Raw genomic sequence first — 8,715 nt, forward strand, 5'->3', positions numbered from 1 at the left:
CTCACTTAAGTACATTTTTACAACCATAACACTGTAAAATGTGCCACTTTACTTTATGTTTTGAGTGATTTTAATATTTTTCTCCAATACAACAATAATTTTGAACATAATCTTCAGCATGTATTTGAAATACTGACACATTGAATTTTACAATATTTTTCTCCATATACAAAAGCATTTTGAAAGGGACGGAAGTCTTACCTTAAGACAGCACTGGCTAATAAACGCCACTCTTAATCATTCTTCACTCCTTTACACACTTTTGAGTTTCACTTTGCCTAACAGTGCTTGAGACCAAGGGCCAAACCCCTTTGACATTTATACAGCTGCCCTTGAAGCAGAAGCAGCAGCTACCAAACAGACTTCACTTCCAATCATCATCACAACCTCAAAGCCTTCTGAAAACAAGCAGCCTATTCCACGTCTCCAGTTTCTCTTCAAATCCCCTTCAGTCTCAAAAGTATTCCCTCAGATTCCCGTTCACTGTGACCTGCAGGGTCTTCTTCTTCTGCAGGAATGCATGTGACCCTGACGATAATTGAAAATCAGAAGAATAAAAATCACTGCATGATGTTATTTTTCAAGCCATTATCTTTTTTTGATGGGCAATTGACTTTGGGAACGAGAGTTTGTGGAGGGAGGGCGGTGGAGGAGTTCGGATGTGCTTGCCAGTAAGAGCTCCAGGGCCTCCTGTCCTGTTCTGCTGTGATGCCTGCGTGCTGAGTTTGGCTTGGCTCGAGTCTCTGCACTTGATGGTTTATTCATATTCAGCGGTGCAGGACACTGTGCCATGAGGTTGCTCTCACACTCAATATGTCTGCAAAGAAGTGACAGAGAAGAAGACTGAATCTCAGTTTTTGCTGTATGGGTGTTAGACATGTTTTCGCTCTCGTCTGAAGATCTGAACAATGATCGTTTTCTAAGTCAGCCAATACCACGGCTCTTCGCTGTTTAAGTCTAGTAATACCGACATTTTACAGCCGCTAAAAAACTACATTTTGTCCAAAGTAGTCTAGTCTTGTCTGTTCAAGTCTGTTCTGTACTCTTCTTGTTTTTTCCTCTGTTTATTTTTTCTCTTCAATTCCATCTTCTTTATTCTTCTATGTCATCTAATTCAGCATCAAACCCACGAATTCCTGCGGCTTTTTGAGCCTCTAACAGACCAGGAAAAAATTGCTTGAAAATATGGCTCATGTTCACCTCACTTCAAAGAACATTAAAAGCAACACTGAAGAAAAGTTTGGCATTCAAGGAGAAATTTATTCTTTGTATATATTGCAACCTCCCATGCAGTCATCACTCATTCCCACAAATACATGCTTTATTGTACATGCAAACTGCACATAAATATACAAACAGGTAAACACCAGAACTTCTAAAAAGCCAAATCTCTGATCATTCATTGTCTCCATGCCTCATATTCATCAATTAACTATCCACTTGCTATTCAAAAACAAACAACATCAACTTCCCCTGAAAGGTCCAGTCAAAACAAGCAGCAAAGCCTGGCTTTTCCACACTGCCCCGCTTAATCAAAGCCAGATGTCTCCTCAAAACCTTTTTCTCCCCTCTACTCACTACACCCCTTTCTCCAATCTCTCATTCCCCTTCTCTTCCCCCCACATTCCCTTTCCTGTCAGAGATTGTGTAGACGGCTGGTCCTCGGCATTCATGATTTGGCACTCTTGTCGGCTCTCTGTCTTTCTGTCTTTTTTCCCTCCGTCTGAAGCGTTCCCTTCCCTTCCCTTTTTTCTGTCTCTAGAATCAGCATCTTGTCAAGCAGGCATGGACCTACGATGAACCTCCACAGCGTTCACAATCATTCAAGGTGAAGAATTAGACCCACATGGCAGATGTCGCCAAAGAAGTGCCTCTTGCAGAATAACTTCCAGTTGATCTGCCTGCCCATTTGATGTCATGGCGATTTTGAAATACATGCCACAGCCTGCCGATCTAAGTAAGAGCTCTAGACTTGTCTCTGTTTACTTAAGCACGAGCCGTGTCCTCTTTGAAGAGAGCAATCTTCTGGCTGTCAACACACCATTCTAAGTTTGTCGAGGCCGGAGCCAGGCACAGAGTGAACGCTAATTTACTTTTCCACCTCAGTGCCGAGAGAAAACACCCTTTCCCGGAGATGCTAAACAATACGGGCAGTTCTGTTCTGCTAACTGCTCTTTAGGGGGGAAACCTCTGGAGCTCGTCTTCCTACTACCACTGCTTTCAGCTGGCTATCTCACTCAGCCTCTTTAATCTGAGAAGCAAATAGCCCCCAGTGTTGTCCTTAGAGCCCAGGCACAACTCCGGACAGCTCAATGGGTCCTTGGAGAGAAGCAACAAAAGCACAAGTCGCTGTGTTTGAAGTATACCTCGTGATTGGCACTAATTTATTGGCTCTTTACTTCCTTTGTACTTTTGTATTACTTTATGTTGTAATGCCTTATGGAATTAGCTGTGATTTATTCTACGCAGGGAAAACAGGAACTGCTTTCTCAAAAGAGTCAAATGTGTTGGTCTTAGTTTCACTTTTCAGAATCATGCATTATGGAAACCAATGATTTGTATACAGTAGCACAGCAGTTAGGATCTTAATAAAAAAACAAAAACATGCAAGGATTCTGGGCAGTTTGCTGAAACTCTAGTTATAAAGCTTTGCACACCTATTACTTAAAGTTTGCAAAGCATTAGGTGTATTAGAAATACATACATTTAACATATATTAATATATTTTTGGTAGCATTGTCAGAGCAATTGCCTGAAATTCTCACTTCAGTTTTGATTGTTATAATCCTTAAACATTTACAAAATCAAAAAACATCACCAATTGGTATATTTCTTTTATAGGAGGTAAAATGTGATTTTATTGATTTATATCTGCTTTATGCTACACCATTCTCAGTCCTGGTTATTATCGGGGTGGACTGCATGCCTGACTTGTGAATGCTGCTCTGCTTCCTCAGTCGGATGGAGGGGATGGAGGAAGGGGCAGCGGATTCTTGAAGGGGACACTTGTGGGAAGGAAAAGGGTCTCATTGCGAGAGATCAACTTGTGTAAACATTCAGGTTAATGAAGCTCAGTGGGCCTAATCCTCAGCTCTTTTTCTCACTCTCCCTCACCCCGGCCTCAAACTCTATCACCCCTCCCCAGGACACCCCCCCACCACCACCACCCACCCCCATTTTCCACTATAATCCATTGCAGGAGCAGGCACTGTCAATCAAAAGGACCTCAGGGGGGAAAAAAGGCAGGGGAAGTCGTGTGCATGCTCTTGTGTGTGTGTGTGGCGTTTATGTTTGTATTCAGTTTGTGTTTGCATGTGTTACCATTTGGGAGTGGATATGTGCTTACATACACAAACCACAGACGTCATGTACCAATGCCGCATGTGGGTGCTTTAAGGTGGTGGTTTGTAGTGGTAGTGGTGGTGGTGGGAGGGTGAGGGGGATTTCCAGCGAGGGTGCCGTGCTACTTCAAACCATATGAATGGAAATGGTGGAAGCTCTGGGTTCAGACTTGGATTTGGGGGTAATCAGCAACACACGAACCGTGTATGAGGAAGGGGAAAAAGGGATGAAAGAGGGGAAGTATTGAAAGGCAGGTTTCTCGTCTAAGATCTCCAAACTCTGACATCACACATTGTGGTTGGGCAAACACAGAGCACGAGGATATTTTTTTTTTATACCCTGAATATCACATGATCATAATATATTGAGCTTGTGAAGAAATAAGGTAATTTTACCTTAATTAGCTGTAAAGCACTGTCAAACCTTAGAGGTCACATCTCGTCCTGTCTGGTGCTGAAGGGAAATGGTGTTTGTTAGAGGCTGATAAAAAAACAAATAGATTAATAAGTACTGATATAAGATAGTTTTTCATACAATCCTAAAAAAACCATATGACTCACAACATAAAGTTGACCCTCCATTCCAAGGCTGTGTTTTTAGTTAATATGAGATTCTGAATGAGGTTTGTATTCCTCTGGATTCACTTCGGCTTTTTATACGAGGCTCTACTTGGAATTTGCTCCACTGTAAGCGGTCATGTACCTGAGGCACTGGAGCTGCCCTGAGGACCAGTAAACAGCATTAACTAACTAACACCACCGCCCCCCACTGGGTGGCTACAAAGCAGCTGGCTGGTGGCCACTACTTTATGAAACAGATACCAGAGAACAATGCATGTGTGTGGGTGCAGGTTTAGATACTGTGTGTGTGTGTGTGTGTGTGTGTGTGTGTGTGTGTGTGTGTGTGTGTGTGTGTGTGTGTGTGTGTGTGTGTGTGTGTGTGTGTGTGTGTGTGTGTGTGTGTGTGTTGGTGGATCCAGTTTTCTCTCCCTTGCCAACTCGCACTATTGTCTTCACAACAACAATCCTACAGACCTGAACTGGATAATTAAAGATTCACTCTCAGCTTATTGTTCAGTTCAAGTTATTTAAATTCAGATCAATTCTATTTTATTTATACAGCGCCAAATTACAAGTCATCTCCAGGCACTTTATATGTAAGGTCAAGCTTTTACAATATTATAGAAAGAAACACAACCAGAATTTCTTTCCGTTGTTATCTTTGTTTGAAAATGTTTGCAAAAAATGTTAGTTTCATTTCTTAAAACCTTAATTTCTGCTCTAAACTGTAATGCTCTCTGAATATAAGTCTGAATGTTCTGGGTCACTCTCTAGCAATGTAACAAGTAGATATGAGCTGACATTACATCCGTATAGTATAGTTTTGTTGGTGACTAAATCCGTTGGGAAACAATACTCGTTTTGTCTGTAAAACAAGGGATTAAACAGGCAGACAAAACTTTTTACAGTTTTAGGTTGTGTAGGGTGCAAGGGGTCATTTTGAGAGACCATACAGCATGACTAATCATAGCAGTATTAGCTTACTGGTCATATTTGGTCCTTGTTTTCTCACAGTTCTCATTTTTCTGCCATCTTTACGGATTTCCCTTTTGCCTCCACCAAAGGTTTGGCTGCTGTTTTATGATAGTGTAGGTATTTGTGATGATGATGATTTATGCTCTAATACGCTTCTCTCTCATTCATTTCTACTCCCTGGGTTCCCATAAATCAGTGCAATATGGAGCCAAGCCTGACTCTTCATGGGATGTTCAAGGGCTAAAAAACAAGGGGGCATGACAGACAAATCAAACAATACCAACCTATGATAATCATCTCGTCATTTCCTTTTACATTCAGTTCAATGACAATCGGCAATGATCTGTTTTGTACTCCTCTCTTAACTCATGATAAAACAATAAATTAATAAGAAACCTGCAAAAATGTATTGCCTCTCTCCAACAATTTATTGGCAAAGCTATTGTTGACGTTTATGCAGTGAGGTTTGGTGGAATAAAATGAGCCGCGTTAACGCCACACAGACCATTATGGCTGAGCTGTCTGAACGCTTCTGTCAGAGGTCTGTTCACTGTGGCCAGATGGCAGAGACAGCAATGAGGGGGGAGAAACAGATGACAGAAAAGGCACAAAAAAAAGCGAGGCAGGAGAAGGACAAGATGACAAACTGGGTGGTTTGGGGTTTCCCTGGCATTCTGCATTGAGCTTGGAAACCAAACCACACACACACACACACACACACACACACACACACACACACACACACACACACACACACACACACACACACACACACACACACACACACACACACACACACACACACACACACACACACACACACACACTCAAATATACCCACACATAAAGTATTCAAACTCTGACTCCAACTGCTGGCTTAGCTCCAACATTAACATGGTACCCTTCCATTGCCACGTGTGGCACTGTGGAGTAAGACTGGGTCATCCTGCCAACTTTCTTCTTCTGTGGTAAAGCTGGTGTATGGAACCAATAGCATCCCACTGTCCCTGCCAACCCCTCACCTTCTTTCTTCTTCTGTGATGGTGGGGCTGGGTCTGTGTGATGACAGGGGCAGTCGGGGATACAGTAAGGGGCCCCTCAATTGACTGCATTGTCTCATCAGGGTCCTTTTATTAGGAACTCAGCAGGCTTATTATTTTTATTATTAACTGCCTGTGTTTTCATCCTCAGGATGCCAGGCTTCAGTGCACACAGCTGTTTCTCCTCAACCTCTATGTTTTCTTAACTTAAGAGGTGCTTTTGCAAAATGCCGGTCAGATATTTTTCTTCAGCATCCCCCCACTCCACGCCTATCTTTTCACTGGTGTGGCGGCCCCTCCTCCCTCTGTTCCTTGGGCAGGATTAGGCCAAGTTGAACAGCCATGTCTTCAGGCTGGAGTGACAGGCTAGTAAAATTATGTTGAGTACAGCGAGCCAGATAATCATTAAAGTATGAAATAATAAATCCAAGTTAGCCTGGTTTGTCTCAAACACGGTACGTCAGTGCGCTTGAACATTCAAAGTGACAGTAAGAAAACAAAGCCTACCTTTCTCAGCAGTGTATTAGTGGAAGTCTTTGGTGTGAATTCTTTGTAGAATAAAAAAATTATGTAATAATGGTAAAGAATATTTTAAACAAATACACTTCCTCGATCTCTAAATAATAAAATTATACTGAAAGAGATTTATATGGTATATACATATTTTATCCATCATTCATCACAGCCTCCACTTCGTTTAGGAGATGGTCATAAAGTGAACGTGGAGACATCAGGCTGCTAGCTAACAACCTGAAAGTCTGATCAATAGCACAGCTCAGGTTTCCCATCTACATCACAGAGAGAAAGTGAAGCAGCAGCTGTTTAGAGCCTCAATCTTGATATGAAGTGCAAAGCTCACAGAGAGTAGAGAAACATTCCTCATTGAGGTTCAACATATGGACACTTTGTTCATGTAAAGGAGGACGATTCAGCTCAAAGGACAATTTTCCATTCATGTGAATATCTGTTAAAAGAGGTATTTTCTATATTGCTGGGTTCTGTTGTAATGATTTTACTCTAAAGGCCTTGAGGTGCATTTTACTGGGATTGTACGCCATGTAAATAAATGTTTTTTTTGTGACAAGGAGAAAATACAGAATATTTTCAGATTTGTCCTAAAAAGAGTCGGAACAGCACATATTGAAAGACAAAATAACTCTTTCTTTTGACAAACCTCAAGACATCTATTTTATCATGCACATTTTGCAAAAATAAACTGTATTTCAGCATAAATTCTTCTGTATTTTATTTTGCAAAAATCATAGGAGGGGTATTTATGATTCAAGCTGATGTCACATTTAATTTTGTGGAAACAGATTGTATTTGTTAAGTATAGCTGTGTAGACTAAGCCACACCCTAATGCTCCATCTGTCACAAATTCATTACAAACCTTAAAGAATAAGAGACTTGATCCCGTGTTCATGAGCTCCCTAACACCAGCTGAAGACCATGATAAAGACAGAGACAACCAGAAACATTTCTCACAAATTCAACCCATACAGCAGAGCCCAAGCTGCGTTCAGAAGCAGAAAACATGATTCACACATTGAGACATGCAGACAGTCCTGCAGCCGTCAGCTTTTATGGATCCCAAAAGTCCTATTATCACAAACCTCCAGCCTGAAACAAGCACATATTCTCCAAAGCTTTGTCACCCGGCCCAGCGAGTCAGCCTTCATATTCCACTGTGCTTACGTTGCTCCCAAAACAGTTTAGACCCATCAAAATCAAAACTTTTGATTTCACCACCATTTCGGTCTAAGAGGAACGGATCAGTACTAACTTTGACTCATGCTAAATCACAAGTGAAAACAGAGGATGAAAACTGTGTCTGGATATGGGAGATGAAAGGGAGATAAGAAAAGAAGGACTGGAGCAGTGCAGCTAATTGACAGCTTGAGTAGATAATCTGTTGGGAATGTGTTCAAGATCCATTGATAAATATGATTCAGGTTGCTGCGTCATCAGCTAAAATTCAGCTGTCTAAACCTACTTCAAGTGTTTAAACATATGCTGCTGAATTTAGATATCCTGTTAGGAATTACAAGACATTGGTCAAAACTGAGCTTTTGTTTGGGCCACCATGTCGTTCAACTTTTCATGCAGGCCTTTGTGTGGCAAGGATTTTTTTTGTATTGTTCTTTTTAACTAAATGTATTTGACCAAACTATTGAGTCATTCTTTTCCTCTCCACCACCACAGTTTGATGCTGATAAGACTAGACTTGGTGAAGCCAGAAAAGGGGGATGGTCAGGATGGATGGTCTGTCACAATGTTAAAGAAGCACTCAGCATCCATCAGTCGTGCTCCGAAGACAGTTAGCTGGCTTACCATCCTGGCGGTTTATCAATAAAGTGATTACCCTAATAGAAAGAACAGTACCTTTTAAAAGCCTTGTGAGATAATTAAATCAGCCAATAGAAAATCTGTTCCTGATCAGAGGTGTGAATTATTGATGAGCCAGTGGAATCTATGGAAGGACTCAGGGGTTATTAATAATTAATGCTCTCCATCTGGGTTAATGTGTGCGTCTGCGCTTTTATGAGATCCGTCATTTTGTTAACATGAGAAGAATCCCACCATCCATCACAACGGATCCATCATGCTATTGGGCCTTCGGTAGTTGAGCGGCCGCAATGAAAAGCAAAGTGTGGCAACCGTGACTATAAATGCTTGTCTGACTTTGATTGCTTGAATATTTTCCCTCAGTTGTGTGCAGAGTTATTAAAACCAAGCCTTGCGTCCTTCAGTACCCGGTCTGAGTAATAACAGGGTAACGCAGTAAGTCAAACAGTCT

The sequence above is a fragment of the Brachyistius frenatus genome, unplaced genomic scaffold, assembly GCF_029030835.1.
Source record: "Brachyistius frenatus isolate BFR_SWC_R1_liver_20210118 unplaced genomic scaffold, ASM2903083v1 Contig_10, whole genome shotgun sequence".
In the NCBI taxonomy this organism is placed as follows: domain Eukaryota; kingdom Metazoa; phylum Chordata; class Actinopteri; family Embiotocidae; genus Brachyistius; species Brachyistius frenatus.